This window comes from Grammomys surdaster, unplaced genomic scaffold (genome assembly GCF_004785775.1).
Source record: "Grammomys surdaster isolate TR1022 unplaced genomic scaffold, NIH_TR_1.0 64, whole genome shotgun sequence".
NCBI lineage: Eukaryota > Metazoa > Chordata > Mammalia > Rodentia > Muridae > Grammomys > Grammomys surdaster.
Window position 1 is genome coordinate 8,685,031 of NW_021604566.1, and position 14,702 is coordinate 8,699,732.

General features: G+C 35.9%; 1 pseudogene; it reads right to left on the bottom strand.

Moving 5' to 3' along the window:
- Nucleotides 1–1,043: 1,043 nt before the first annotated feature.
- On the bottom strand, nucleotides 1,044–14,455 carry LOC114623390 (annotated as a pseudogene).
- Between the last annotated feature and the right edge of the window lie 247 nt (nucleotides 14,456–14,702).

Below are 14,702 nucleotides of genomic sequence, written 5' to 3' on the forward strand. Positions count from 1 at the left end.
CAATGTATTTGAAGATCAGTATACTAAACAAATGATCCAATATGTGTGCTTTTATGTATATGAAGGTGATTGTGACTTGCAAAGGCTCCATCATATTCCATGCATTCACAGGGTGTCTTTCCAGTATAAACTGGTTCATCCATTTGAAGGTGTCTGTGATATAAATAGTTTAACACACTGGATATATTCAGAGAATTTCTGCACAGTAGAATTTCATTTAAGCCTGTGTCTGTAACTGGGACATGTAAATAACTGGCACATGGAAAAGGTTTACCCCATTCATTATACTAAAGAATCATATATATGAATTAATTTAACAATTTTAATAATTTTAAAGAGGAATCAGATAAGGTTCTATCACTTTGTTTATATCCATTCTTGTGTCCTATATTATGGGAATTATTTACATCTTTAAAAATACCAGTGATGGTAAGACCATTTATTACATGGCTCAAAATGATAACAACCTTTTCCTACATGATGCTTTTCATATATTTGACAAAATGTGCAAGCATTCACAGCTTTACCACAATGGTTGCATTCATATACTTTCCTATACTGTGAAAATTTCTACATTACTAATACTCATGGGGATTTTCTGCAGTCTTAGTTTGTTGAAATAGTCCCAAAGAAGTTGTGAAACCAATTAACAGTAAACCTTCATAGTTTTCAACAAATGTAATCTAATTCGGGAAAATTCTCCAAATTGTCCTCTGAGATAGCTACAGGGTTTATGTCAATATCCCTTACGCATATGCACTGTATCATTTATGTTCGATATATGTAAATAAATATATACATACATACACACACACACATTATATGTATATATACACATATATATATATACACACACACCACATACACACACACATATATATATATATATGTGTGTGTGTCCCATATAGAACACCAACAAAAGGAAGAAAAAAAATATCTACAGTGTATTCACAAAATTTTACATTTTGTTCCTCATATACATGTGGTATTTGAATTAATAACTACAACAATCTTTTTAACTTCCTTGAACTTACACTCTCAATACTCTTAGCAACCATGCCACAAGCATATGAGTAACATCAGTATACTATGGACTTGCATATCAGACAGTTTTGGATATAAACTGACTATCCAATGTGTATATTTTTGGACCTCTCTGAATGGTTTGAGACTAAACAGACTGGCAGTTCTACAGTGTAGCTCAAATCGGGCTGTGCTTGAAACGGTACTATCTGTTAAGGCATTATTTCCACACTTTCTGGATGTTCTTAGCCTCAGTCCTCCAAATTATATAAGCCTTGAATCACCTTAAGTAAAGTTGATCTGACTCCCTGAACCTGATGAGGGATTGATCATTCATTGGCCATACCTACAGGGCTTGTGAACTCCAAGTTCACTGTCTCTGCTTCCATTGCTCAGTGGATCAATATCAGCTGATGATCTTTGAGGGCAGGGAGACACACAATGAAAAGTCTATACATAAGTTATCTTAATTTGTTACAATTTGATATATATTTGATTCAAATCTTGTTTAGAATGTGCGTGTATAAAGGTGCAGTTAGTTTTTATTTCTTTATTTTCATCTTGCATTTTGCATATGGACCACACAGTCACCGTCCCTCCACTTCTCTACACCCCTCACAACCTACCATCACTCCCAGATACTCTGCCATTTCCCTTCAGAAAAGAGCATGCCTCTTGGGGATACCGAATGAACAAGGTATACAATGTATCAATAAAAACAGGCATAACTGCTCATATCAAAGCTGGCAAGGCCATTAATTAGGAGGAAAAGCATCTCAAGAGCAGGCAAAAGATTCAAACACACCCACCCACTATATATTACCATTACGGTTATTTCATGCCCTAGAAGTTGACTATTTGAAATGGTTATATTAAATTGATTATATAGGGTTTTCTCAAGAATGTGTTTCTAAAAATTCCTTTTAAAACCACCATAACATGCAAAGGTTCTACCACATTTATTACATTATCAGGATTTCTCTCTAATATTTGGTCATTGATGCTTTTGAAGATGTCTGTGACCTGCAAAAACTTTACCACATTGGTGACATTAAGATGGTTTATCACCAGCATGTTTTCTTTTGTGTATTTGAAGCTGACTGTATTGTGCAAAGGGTTTACCACACTGGTTACACTCATAGGGGTTCTCTCCAGCATGTGTTCTTCTGTGTATTTGAAGATTATCATCGTGTGCAAAGGCTCTGCCACATTAGTTACATTGATAGGGTTTCTCTCTAGTATGTGTTCTTTTATGTCTTTGAAGATGAGCGGGACTTGCAAAGTGTTTGCCACATTGATTACATTCATAGGGTTTCTCTCCAGTATGTGTTCTTATATGCCTTTGAAGATGACTGTGTTGTGTAAAGGCTTTGGCACATTGGTTACATTCATATGGTTTCTCTCCAGTATGTGTTCTTTTATGTATTTGAAGATTGCTGTGATATGCAAAGGCTTTACCACATTGGTTACATTCATAAGGTTTCTCTCCAGTATGAATTCTTTTATGCCTTTGAAGAACATGGCGATCTGCAAAGGCTTTACCACAGTGGAAACATCCATAGGGCTTCTCTCCAGTATGTGTTTTTTTATGTCTTTGAAGATATCTTTGACAATAAAAGGCTTTACCACATTGGTTACAATCATAGAACTTTCCTTCAGCATGTGTTTCTTTATGTCTTTGAAGATATCTTTGAGTATAAAAGGCTTTACCACATTGGTTACAACCATAGAGCCTTTCTTCAGTATGTGTTTTTTTATGTCTTTGAAGATATTTTTGACTATAAAAGGCTTTACCACATCGGTCACAATCATAGAGTTTTTCTCCAGAATCTGTTCTTCTATGTATTTGAAGACCAGTATCATCCACAAAGCATCCAGTACTCATGCTTTTATGTATCTGAAGGTGATGGTTTCTTGCAATGGCTCCATCATATTGCACACATTCATAAGGTTTCTCTCCAGTATTAATCGGTTCATCACTTTGAAGATGCCTGTGATATAAATAGGCTTTAACACATTGGATATATTCAGTTTCACTATAGGAGGATTTCTTTCAACCCTGTGTATGTAAATGGCAATGTAAAAGGAATACCCCATTCATTATACTAGTGAATCATTTTTATACGAATTAATTTAACAACCTTTTCTAATTGTAAAGAGGAATCATATATAATAATGTTCTAACACTTTGTTTATATCCATTGCAGTTTGCTTCATTATTGGTATTATTTACATCTTTAACAATACCAGTGATGGTAACTGCATTTATTATATGGCTCAAAATAACATCCTTTTCATATATGACATTTTTCACATATTTGAAAAAAATGTAAAGCATTCACAGCTTTACAACAATGAATCCATTCATAAATTTTACTATAAGGTAAGCCATACAACGTTTGTGAACTTACACAGGACAAACAGAAAATTTCTAACTTATTTTTACACAGTCTGAGTTTTTAAATATATTTCCAAGAAAGTTGTGAAATCAGTTAATTGTAAATCTTCATAACTTTAAACAAATTTCCTCTAAGAGAAGAAAATTACAAATCTTATAAGGTCCTCTCAGAGAGCTACTGGATTTATGTCAATATGCCCAAGGCACAGAAAATTGTATTCTTTATATTCAATAGATAGATAGATAGATAGATGGATGGATGGATGGATAGATGGATAGGTGGATAGGTGGAAAGATGAAAAGATGGAAAGATGGATAGGTAGGTAGTTGATAGAGATTTATCTGTTCCATATAATACACCTATGAAAGGAATAATAACAAATAAAACATATCCACATTATATTCATACAGGTTTACTTGTTGTTCCTCAAACACATGTGGTATTGGATTAAATTTTCTCTACAAAAACCTTTTTAATTTCCATGAACTTCCATTCTAAATAATCATAGCAACCTTGCTACAAGTACACAAGTAACATCAGTATACCATGGACTTACATATCAGACAGTTTTGGATATAAAATGATAACATATTCAATGTGTATACTTTTTGTCCTATCGAAGTGGTATGAGACTAAACAGACTGGCAATTCTACAGTGTAGCTTGAATGGGACTGTGCTTGAAATGGCACTATCAGTTAAGGTATATTTTCCATATTTTCTGTCTTAATGGAATGCCTTGCAAACACAAATAAAATACCTGACACTGAAGTATAGCATTTGTAAGAACTTAATAATCAGTATCCTTAAATACTTATTTAAACTCGTGATTTTAACAGAAACTTCAAAATCACATTAAGATGTCTTCAAAGGAATATTTGTATCAGCATGCACAAGAAAATTACCTGTTATGTTTTCCATAATTTTCACAATATTCTTCAATATTGTAATCTTCCCACTTATAGCCTAGAATATAATATCAGAAAATACATGGTATATTACTGTAATTTAAACAATATTTAAGAAACTGTCTTCAAGATCCTTACAAACAGGCCTGATTTATTCACATCATTCTTCCTCCTTCTCAAATGAAACTAGAAGTACATTGATAACAGCAACAAAAGCAAACATACACACAAATGAACAAGCACAACAACAAAAGTACAGTAGCCCCCTTATTTTAAAAAGAGAAACAACATTCACAGTCTTACCTATTACAGAGAGGTTCCTATAGGTCTCTAGCATCACATCTTTGTAGAGACTCTTCTGGGAAGGATTCAGCAACGCCCACTCTTCTCGAGTAAAATTCACCACTACATCATCATATGTCACTGCATTCTAAAATATCCCATATATATGTATAAAAGAAAGCACAATACTGAAATATTAGACATGTATATTTCATTTACAATATTTTCAAATAATTTTGGTACTTCCCCTATTTGTATACTGACAGAGAAGCTATGTTATGATAACCAAGTCATTTTTGAAGGATACTGAATAATGACGTTCTCATTTGTAATTTCTTCATAGAAGCAGGAGGAGGGGGATGGGATGGGAGTTCCTGGATGGGGGAGGGAATGGGGAAAGGGGATCACATCTGAAATGTAAACAAAATATCCAATAAAAATATATACAAAAAAAGATCAATAGCAGTAAGCACACAGAGATATTGTATGAATAATTACTAACTACAAAAGCAATGAGCAAGATGTTTGGATTGCTGAATGCATTTAATCTCAGCACTGAAAACACAGGGGCAAAAATTTATCATTGTTTTTGATACAAGGCTGGTCTAGGAAATAAGTTATAGGAAAGCTAGAATTATACACTATGACTCAGTATCCCTTGCAAAAAAATCAAATTATCAAGCCATAAGGAACGAATCAGAATATTATTTATGTTCTTAAAATGAGTTATATATTCACCACAGTTGTATACTTATCCTCCAGAACATGAGGTGCCCAGCTGTAATTGTACCATTAATAATATCTTTTAAAAAGAGGAATCATGATTACACAATTATGCAATGGACAGATGAAAATATTAGCAATATAAATATTGATAAATAAATTACATAAAGCTGGGCTAAGCCATAAAGAACAGTTGCTGCTCCTACAAAGTAGGGTCTACAATGGCTTACATAGGGTCTCATAAGTAACCATGAGTTCATAAGTTCAAAGTTCTGAGGCCATCATCTGACGACTGAAAGTCCAGATACACATGAGATGCATATGTATGCATACAAGCAAAACACTCACATTTATTTCAGTGTGAATTCAAAGCCAACACAATAGGCAGGAAGAATGTCATACACCTACAATTCAATGTCTAAGGAGGTTTAGGCAATAAAAATATCATCAATGCATGCCATCCTAGAAAACAGAATGGTACACACCACCAAATTTAAAAATTCAAGACGCAGGTGAGGCTCAGCATGACAGCACCTGTTTGACATGTACAAAAACCTACATTCCAGGCCCATCAGCCAATAATGTAAGAAAAAACAAATAAAAATGATTGGAATGTAGTCTAACATTTAATACAAGCACCCATGGGCCACATTTATCTTGATTTCTAAGTCTTGAGCCCCCTACTTTGAGGACAGTCAACGTTACACAGACAAAGATTGCCTTCTAAAACAAATACAAAATCTACAACTAAAAAAAAAGTACAAAACCTTTAAGATAGCAAAATTTTTGTCATAAAGTTATTGTACACTGTGCTAAGATTATCGTTGTATTATTCAAACACTGATATCTGTGCCACCATATCTGGTTGTAATATCTGGTTACCTATTTCTGCCTCAATATTATATAAGCATTGCTACCCATTTATTCTCTTATTTTTCTGAATAAAAGTTAATATACCAATGACTGAGAAGGTGATAGAATAATGTAGGACCTCCGCAAACCATAACATGGAGAAGAAGAATGAGAGAGGGGATTCACTCTGGAGGCAGTCCAGGAAACATCATGACAAAACACTTCTAGCCTAGAGACACAGATAAGTGCATAATTTTAAGTATCAAAGGATTTTTGACTTGGAAGTGGTCAGATTATTGTAGCGGAGGAAAAGAGAGAAAAAAACTGCTCAATTATTATTCTCTTAAAGCTTGATAAATAAATATAGTAGTCCAGTTTCCATTGTTTAACAGCTAGCTTTGTTACTACAAGGGGACTGACATTTGGAATACCAATGAGTAACAAGAACTCCCTTAGTATACAAACTTAAAAACAAGTACCTTGGGTAAGTTCACAGGCAGGAGCTCATGATTCCTTGAATAGACCTTCAGAGGTGCAGAAGGTCCACAAACAGTTGCAGAAAAGTAAAGAGAAAGAGAAAGAGAAAAGAGAAAAGAGAAAGAGAAAAGAGAAAAGAGAAAAGAGAAAAGAGGAAGAGGAAGAGGAAGAGGAAGAGGAAGAGGAAGAGGAAGAGGAAGAGAAAGAGAAAGAGAAAGAGAAAGAGAAAGAGAAAGAGAAAGAGAAAGAGAAAGAGAAAGAAAATACCAGGGTAGTTCTTCCAGAACAGGACACAGTTGTCTAACTGGGCCTGAGGCTATATCCCTTTGAGAAGGGACTCAGTATGACCTGAGTCACAATGGCCAGAAAAGCAAACATTTATGATACCAATAGTTTCCCAGAGAGGGGCAGGAGTTCAGGATTTTTAAAGCATCTCTGGGTTATACATCAAGGTCATGAGATGGAAAAAATACTCCAATCAAATGGACCTAAAAGGTAATCTGGTGTAGGTATTATACCATTTCAGAAAACAGAAGATTTCAAAGTATACAAATAGGCTGATAAAATGATAGTATATATAAGTGAAGTATAAAATACCATAAGAAAACACTTCTACCTCATAAGCACTATCAGCATAGTAGCTGTATCCTAAATTATTTGAAACAAAATCAGTATCCTGTTGTGGTAAACAGTTAAAATTGGCCACTGGGCAAACCAACTATTTTAGCTGCAGAGGCTCTGCCTAGCTCAGCAGCCCATGTTTCTAGGCCAGAGGACACATGCACACAGCAGCTAGAAACGGCCAGCCTGAAACACCAGCCCTGCCACCCACGAGATGTCAGCATGGAGATGGCTCTGCCAATCTTCTACTCTGTTTCCGCAAGGCTGGGCATTGCCCAGATCATCCTCCCATCCAAGTAGAAAGATGAGACTCTAATGCTTAAATTATCCAAAAGCTTATATACTTGGTAATGATCAGTAACAAGATGTCCATACAATCAGAAGTGTAACCCAATACCCAACCTAGATATACCCACTACCTTTGACTTCTACAGACAGATGAACATCTGCCTCCATGTTCCCCCCTCTTTTGTTCCTCTCTCCTAGCTCCTCTTCTTCTTCTCCTCTCCTGCTTACTCCTCCTCTTCCTCTCCTTACTCCTCCCACCTTAGGTCCTCCTACAGTATCCCTCCTATATTCTTCTTATGTAAAAAGGAAAAATTGATTAGAAAGACTTCAGGGAATCAACAACCTGCACAAAAGCCACAATTAATATAAATTATCATAGGAGAACTCTAAAGAAGCAAATGAAAGAGTTGTCTAACAACAACAACAACAACAACAAAAACTGTAAGTCTTTGAATAAAGACACTGCCATTAGACAGTTACCAGCTCTCCAATGAATATTCCTGGCTTCAAAGTAGGAACTCTCTTGTTTGTTTGTTTGTTTGTTTGTTTGTTTGACAATGTGCCCTTAGGGAAAGTTCCATAGGCTTATATCATAGACTGTTATTTGCTCTATGAAGCATGTTTCTGGGTTCTCACTGTTATTTTCGATACATGGCGGACTCAGTGAAAGCCTTGCTTGATCAGCCCAGAGCACAACACTACAATGTCTTTCCATTTCAAATGGTGTCACCTTTTCCATCTTATACAACTAGGCTCTTATTAAGAGGAGAACTCAAGTTTTGCTGCACAAGCTGTATTAAGGGTGATTGTGACCTTGTAATGACCTGTTCAGCACTTGTTTGGAGGCCTACTCTATGATGTAGGGATGGGCACAGTGGCTGGTTGGAAATCAGGGTTGACTCATTTTTGTGGTTGGGAGCCATATTTTTGAAAAATCCTAGAGAATAAACTTGTTTATCTTAGGATTCTAGTTGCTACTAGGCCTAGTTGGAATACTGCTTATCTGTGAATGTTATAGAATCAGTCTTCAATGATCTAAATATATTTGGTGTGTTGTAGCATCTCCTAAGAACTGGTAAACCCATTACTTCATCAATTTTAGTCTTTTACATCACAGCTTAATATTGTATTGCTACCCACACATGAGATGACATTTAAAACCTCCAAAAAATTTACTTAAAATGGATCTCACAACTAAATACTAAAGGTAGAACTTGTTGAAGATGGCAAAGAAATCTGACCTCACCAATTTGTCAAAGTGCCCTGCATGTTTCTGTACACTAACTTCTGATATAAATGCTTTGTGCAGATGCATACTCACAGTTAAAATATTCAGATGCCAACACTAGATCCTGGGAATGGTTAATACCAAAAGAGACTTCACAGTTGGCAGCACTAAAAATGACTCACCATTTCAGCTCCCTCCCATTCCTCCTCTTTGAGGACACTAAACATATGCTCACCATTTTGCACCTTCTGAGCTTGCCTGAGATCCTCTGAGACAAACCAGCAGTAGCCCACAGCACACAACACAATGAGGCATTCAAACCTGTTCCACTACAGGGAACATGGAGCATGGCAACAGGAAGAACACTCCTCCTCTTCTGATTAGCAAGTTTGCCCAGAGGAGGCTCCAATTGGCCAGTGAGTCTTGAATGACTTGAGTAAATCCCTCAGGGTTAGAGGGTGTTAAAGAAACACAGCAGACTGGTTCCTGGCCAAGGTTTCCAGCCTAGGGCCAGACCTTTTCCACATCTGCAGAGATTTGTATTTCAGTAGCACCTTTGCCAGTCTTCCAATAGCCTACTTGTCTATCTTCCTGACAGCCCCTTGGGAGGTCCCAGCACTCCAACTCACCTCTGATTAGCAGCTGGCTCCTTCCCTTTGGATAGACTTACTCTGTGCTCACCAGATCACAACTACCAAGCTTTCCTGTGCTTTCATTACAGCAATCAGTAGCTGTTTTCTCTTAATCCTTCTTGAATCAAAGTGGAAAACTTTCACAGAACAACTCCACTTGCAGTGGAGTGAGAAATCTGTCCCACACATAAAAGAGTTTCCAGAATATTGACAGTTTAAGAGAGATTTTTAAGAAACAGATGTTTTTGTAACTTTAAGTTATACTGTAGCTGCTTTTCACCTGGAAAAAATATGACAACCCTGGGAGAAAAGCAGAAGACAGATGACAAACAATGTGGAGCACTACTGTTAGCTGGCACATCATCCTGGGTGGGGGGGGGGGGTGTTAAAAAACAAACAAAACAAAACCTCTCAACTGTGCTTGTAAAGAGCAACTGAACTGATAAAATGAATGTATGTATTTAGAAAGTGGATGTATTACAATGACTCAGAGGCTGTGTTCTAACAAGCATAAGAATTGCTGTTTACCAATGGAAAGGTGAAGAAGACAGCAGTGTTTGAGTCCATGTGGCTAGATATTTCACCTGGTCTTTAGAAAATACCAGGACTTTAAAAAACTGTTCTAATGGCAGAAAACCGAAACCAAACAAAAACAAACAAATAAAACAAACAAAAAACTGCACATGATAACCAGAGACTGGGAAAGCAGTCAAAGAGCAGATAAAGGACATCTCTAATTTTCATGAGGTATGCTGCAACCAGGATCTGTTGCCTATATTAAAGGTGGATCTTAACACTTCAAAAGAATCAGAATAAAGAAGGGTTTTCCACACACTTCAAAAGCTGTAATTAAAATAAAACCGCCACAGTAGTCAATTCTTTGGTTTTCTATTAAGCCCATATGTATTCAACTTGACTATCAAGAATAACCGTCACAACATCCAAGACAGAAAAGCTATATTTAAAAAAAAAAACCTTCATTCATTTACTTGGTTGTTTATTTATTATATATTTACATATTTATTTAATTTCTTCAAGCAAGGAGAGCTTAGGAGATATTTCCAAAGCAACAATTTCATTCTAAAAAAGAAAAAGGAAAAAGGAAGGCGTTGAAATTTTACCTAGGGATTTTGGGTATGTTCACATAAGGGTTTGCTTGCTCCTAAGTATTCTTAACTAAAATCTAGCCTGACCATGGTCACGGTGTAAAAGTTGGGATATTTAAGAATATTTTCAGCTCAAAGTCATCCAGAAACATATGTAAATTATAAAAATGATGGGCAGAAATGATTCTAAATGTGCATCTTGTACCACAGGATGTTAGATAAAAATAAAGTAAATGACACCAAGAATTTAGATTGCTCAGGACCCAATGATACCAAAATTATGATATATGATCTAACACATAGACGTATCATTGCCACAATTCTTATATAAAGGAGAGAGAACAAATTTCAGAAAACATTGAGCAAAATCAGCACTGTGAACACTTTTCTTTTTTTTTTTGTTTTGATCAAGATTTTATTTTATTGTTTCCCAATCTTCTCTGACTTTTTTTTTTATTTAATTTTTTTTGAACATGAAATGCTTTTTTATAGCATGTTTTACAAGGGGAGGGGGTAAGAGGGGTCATGTGGTAGAAAAGTACAGAATCTCCTTGGCCTGTGCCTTGAAACATGTCATGGTCTATACGGTACACTGCCTTGAATTATGATCTACCTGCTATTCTTCAGAAGATATGGTACACTGCTTGAGTTATGGTCTCCCTGCTATTCTTCAGAAGATATGGTACACTGCTTTGACACTTTTCTTAGAGAAAGAGCTTTGCTATGCTATTTCAACCTCAGAATAAGGAGGGGTTTGCCTCTCAGCAAACTGCCTCAAAGGAAGACCACAGCTGCTTCCACGCAGGACTAGAAATATCTCAGTTAAACTAGAACTGATGCTGTATGTCTTAGACTTTGACATGTCTGAATACAAATCAATTTCTTTTAAAGTTTATCTTTATTTTAAATACATGGATGTTCACTTGCATGTGACTTGGTGAATTACCAACAGAATTCAGAAGGTAAGAAATGCTTGGGAATGTAACTAGAGCAAATGTGTAGGTAATGTGTGGTTTCTGGAGATGAAACGAGTGTCTTCTGTAACACCTGTTGCTCTTATATCCCAGACGAAATGTCAGTCTCAATTTTTATAGTATCAACAATTGTACATTTTAATATAAAATTATTAGGTCAGTTTTCCCCTTAAGCCCCTTCCAAAAACTTTCACAGCTGATTTGTTCCTTGTTAGGTATGTGCAATTTAGTGTGGACAAATATATGAATAAAATTTTCTGAGTACATTCTGTTGCATGCATGTATAATGGTTTCAGAACAGGCAATGTTGTACTGAATAGTCAGAGAGAGATCACCTTTCCCTGAGGCTAATTCTTACAATTGCTGGAGATTTTGACTCTTTGATTTGCAAGAGGATATTGGGGGCAAAGTCCCTTGCACCCACAGGTCACTATGGAATGTAGGAATATTAATCATACAGGGTACTATTCTCAATGGAGGAGAAAAAGTCCCTGCAATCAATCCAAAAGGCTCAGAGTGGATTTTTGTTAATGTCATGGAGAGCCCTTTCCTGTCTGAATGCAGACCTTACCTACCTTTAGCTATAGAGGCAGACCATATCTAACTTCTGCAGATCGATTGTCCCAGACCCTTTCTTCCCTTGCCTGTTAACTATCCTTAGGTTAAATGTTCAATGTTCTTCACAGCAGGCTGACCTCTATGCTATTAATAATAGACCACATTAAATTCTAGGTCTTTTATGTATAGAACACATTCTCACAGTCACGTGTACTTTGTAAAGTGGTATCTATGTAGTCAAAATTTAAACTATATTATCCACCTAGAACTGTCCTGATTGGACTGAATGATGCCTGGAAACCCTTCATTTTTCCTATTTAACCAGTATATTAATATGTCTTTTCTAAAAGGGACTTGGCAATTTTCTTTGGTTCTGTATCAATTTCCATCATTTCACCATAAAGAAAATAGTTTGTTCTTTGCAAGGAAGATACTGAGCCTGAACACAGGGCATACCTAACTGTTAAGTAGGTTATAGTTGCTCTATGCAGATTGATATCATACTAAGTTCACTTATTGTCAGGAGCCATAATGTGACAAGCTAATAACTACCAGGTGATCATCCTGAAATGGTCTGCTTCGGATTATTATATAATCTGTGACAGGTGTCCTTATAAAGCAAGGCTGTAAGGGATTCATTTTAGGAAAGATTCCTGCTATTAATATGCTTTTCCTGTTATTATTAAACATATATAACAATCCCTAAGTTATAGTACACTCCTTTGGAGCAGATCCATGAAGATACACTGTCTAGTACTGATGTATATAGACAAACAGAAGACTTCTTAAGTCTCAATGGTAATCCTATACGAATTTCTAAAATTATATCAGTGATTATTAAGCTCTTTTGTAGTTTGTCTGCTATTAGGTCCTTTTCTCATAGTAAAAACTGCAATGAGAATTCTGTCAGTCTCCTAACTGTCATCAGCTAATTGCTCTTAGAAAGAAACCACACTTTCTCCTACTCAGAGCACATTCCAAGAGGTTGTAAAACAATTAACTAAAGGTCATAAAAAGGGAATTAACCATTTATTATATGTGCTACAACAGGAGATAAAATATTGACTGGGTTTATCTATACAAAATTTCACTCATAACTTAGTTATGGTTTTAAACCTTCAGTGAACCTGTGGAGCTGAGATAGGTTGATGGATGTTTAGCCAGATAATTACTACTTTTTAATTGGATATTTTATTTATTTGCATTTCAGATCCCACCTGCTTTCCCCATTACTCATCCCTAGAAACCCTATCCCATCCCCCCTCCTCCTTTTTGCTTTTAGAGCATTTTAATTACATGCAAGTAGTCAGGTCAGTTTTAGGTTGAGGAACTAGCAATACAATAGATGCAAATAGTCAAAGAACAAGCAAGGCAATAAACAAAATTCCTTGAACACTCCCATGACCACTGTTTCTCATGGATTATCAGGATGCTTAAAATATCTGAACCAACTTCCCTGTCCTAGCCCAAAGTCATTTTCATATCTTAAATCTACTTTCCTGTTCTAGCCTAAAATTTAGATCCCTGCCTGAAATTACTTCTTTTTTCTAGCCTAATGTCAACTTCCTGCCAGGGGCCTACTTCCTTGTCCTTGGCCAATGTTATATTCCTACCAAGCAGCCTATTTCCTTGTCCTGGCCCATATCAGATTCTTACCAAGCAGCCCCAATAGCTCTCTCCCTCTCCCCCTTTTTTATTTCATTAACAAGACTGAGCCTGTATTAGGTCATTCTGCCAAGAATGCCTTGAGTCAGGATTTAAGCAGAAGCAAGAGGGTAGTGGGCCTTATTATTGCTGGTACAACAGCTTTAATTATGCTAATTGCTTGCACCACTGCTTCTGGAATTGCTTTGACACAAGAAGTTAAGACATATACTTTTGTTAATTATTTCGCAAAAAAATGTTACTAACGTGTTGAATATAGAAGAGGATTTAGATAGGCATTGGGAACAATGGGTGGATGCTCTTTATCCTATTCAAATTACTGGAAGGAGGTTCAGAGTTTAAGAGTAAAGAGATAATTGCTTCTAATAGATATGCATGTAAACATTCTCTGTTACAAACTTTTATTTAAACTAATGATTTGAGTTTTCATGTGGACTTGTGATGAACTTTTTAACATGTTATCATGTATTCTCAAAGATGTATAAGTATCAAGGAAAAAGAGATGAGAAATAGAAAATAGAATAGATGTTTTTTCCTTTCCCCAGATAGAGGAAAATTTTCTCCTTTCACCCACTTAGGATCTTCATGCTTTTCCTCTTAGATAGCTTTCATAGGAAACTTTTTACAACTTAGAAATAAACTCTATAATCACCTCTTTAAGGGTCCTTTTTCCTTCCTGTGACTTCAGACTGTCAGGCGAAAGTGAGAACCCAGCAGTTTCTGCTGAGATAGAACAAAGGACACATTGTTTAATCTTCCAGTTGGAACAACCTAGATCTTCTTCAAATAAAGTGTGTATGACTAAAATGTGGTACACCTAAGCAATGGAATATTATTCAGCTATTAAAAATAAAGACATCATTAATTTTGGAGGCAAATGGGTGGATCTTGAGATTATCATTCTGAATGTAGTAACCCAGTCCCAAGACGTCATGGATGGTATGTACTCACTTATAAGTGGATATTAG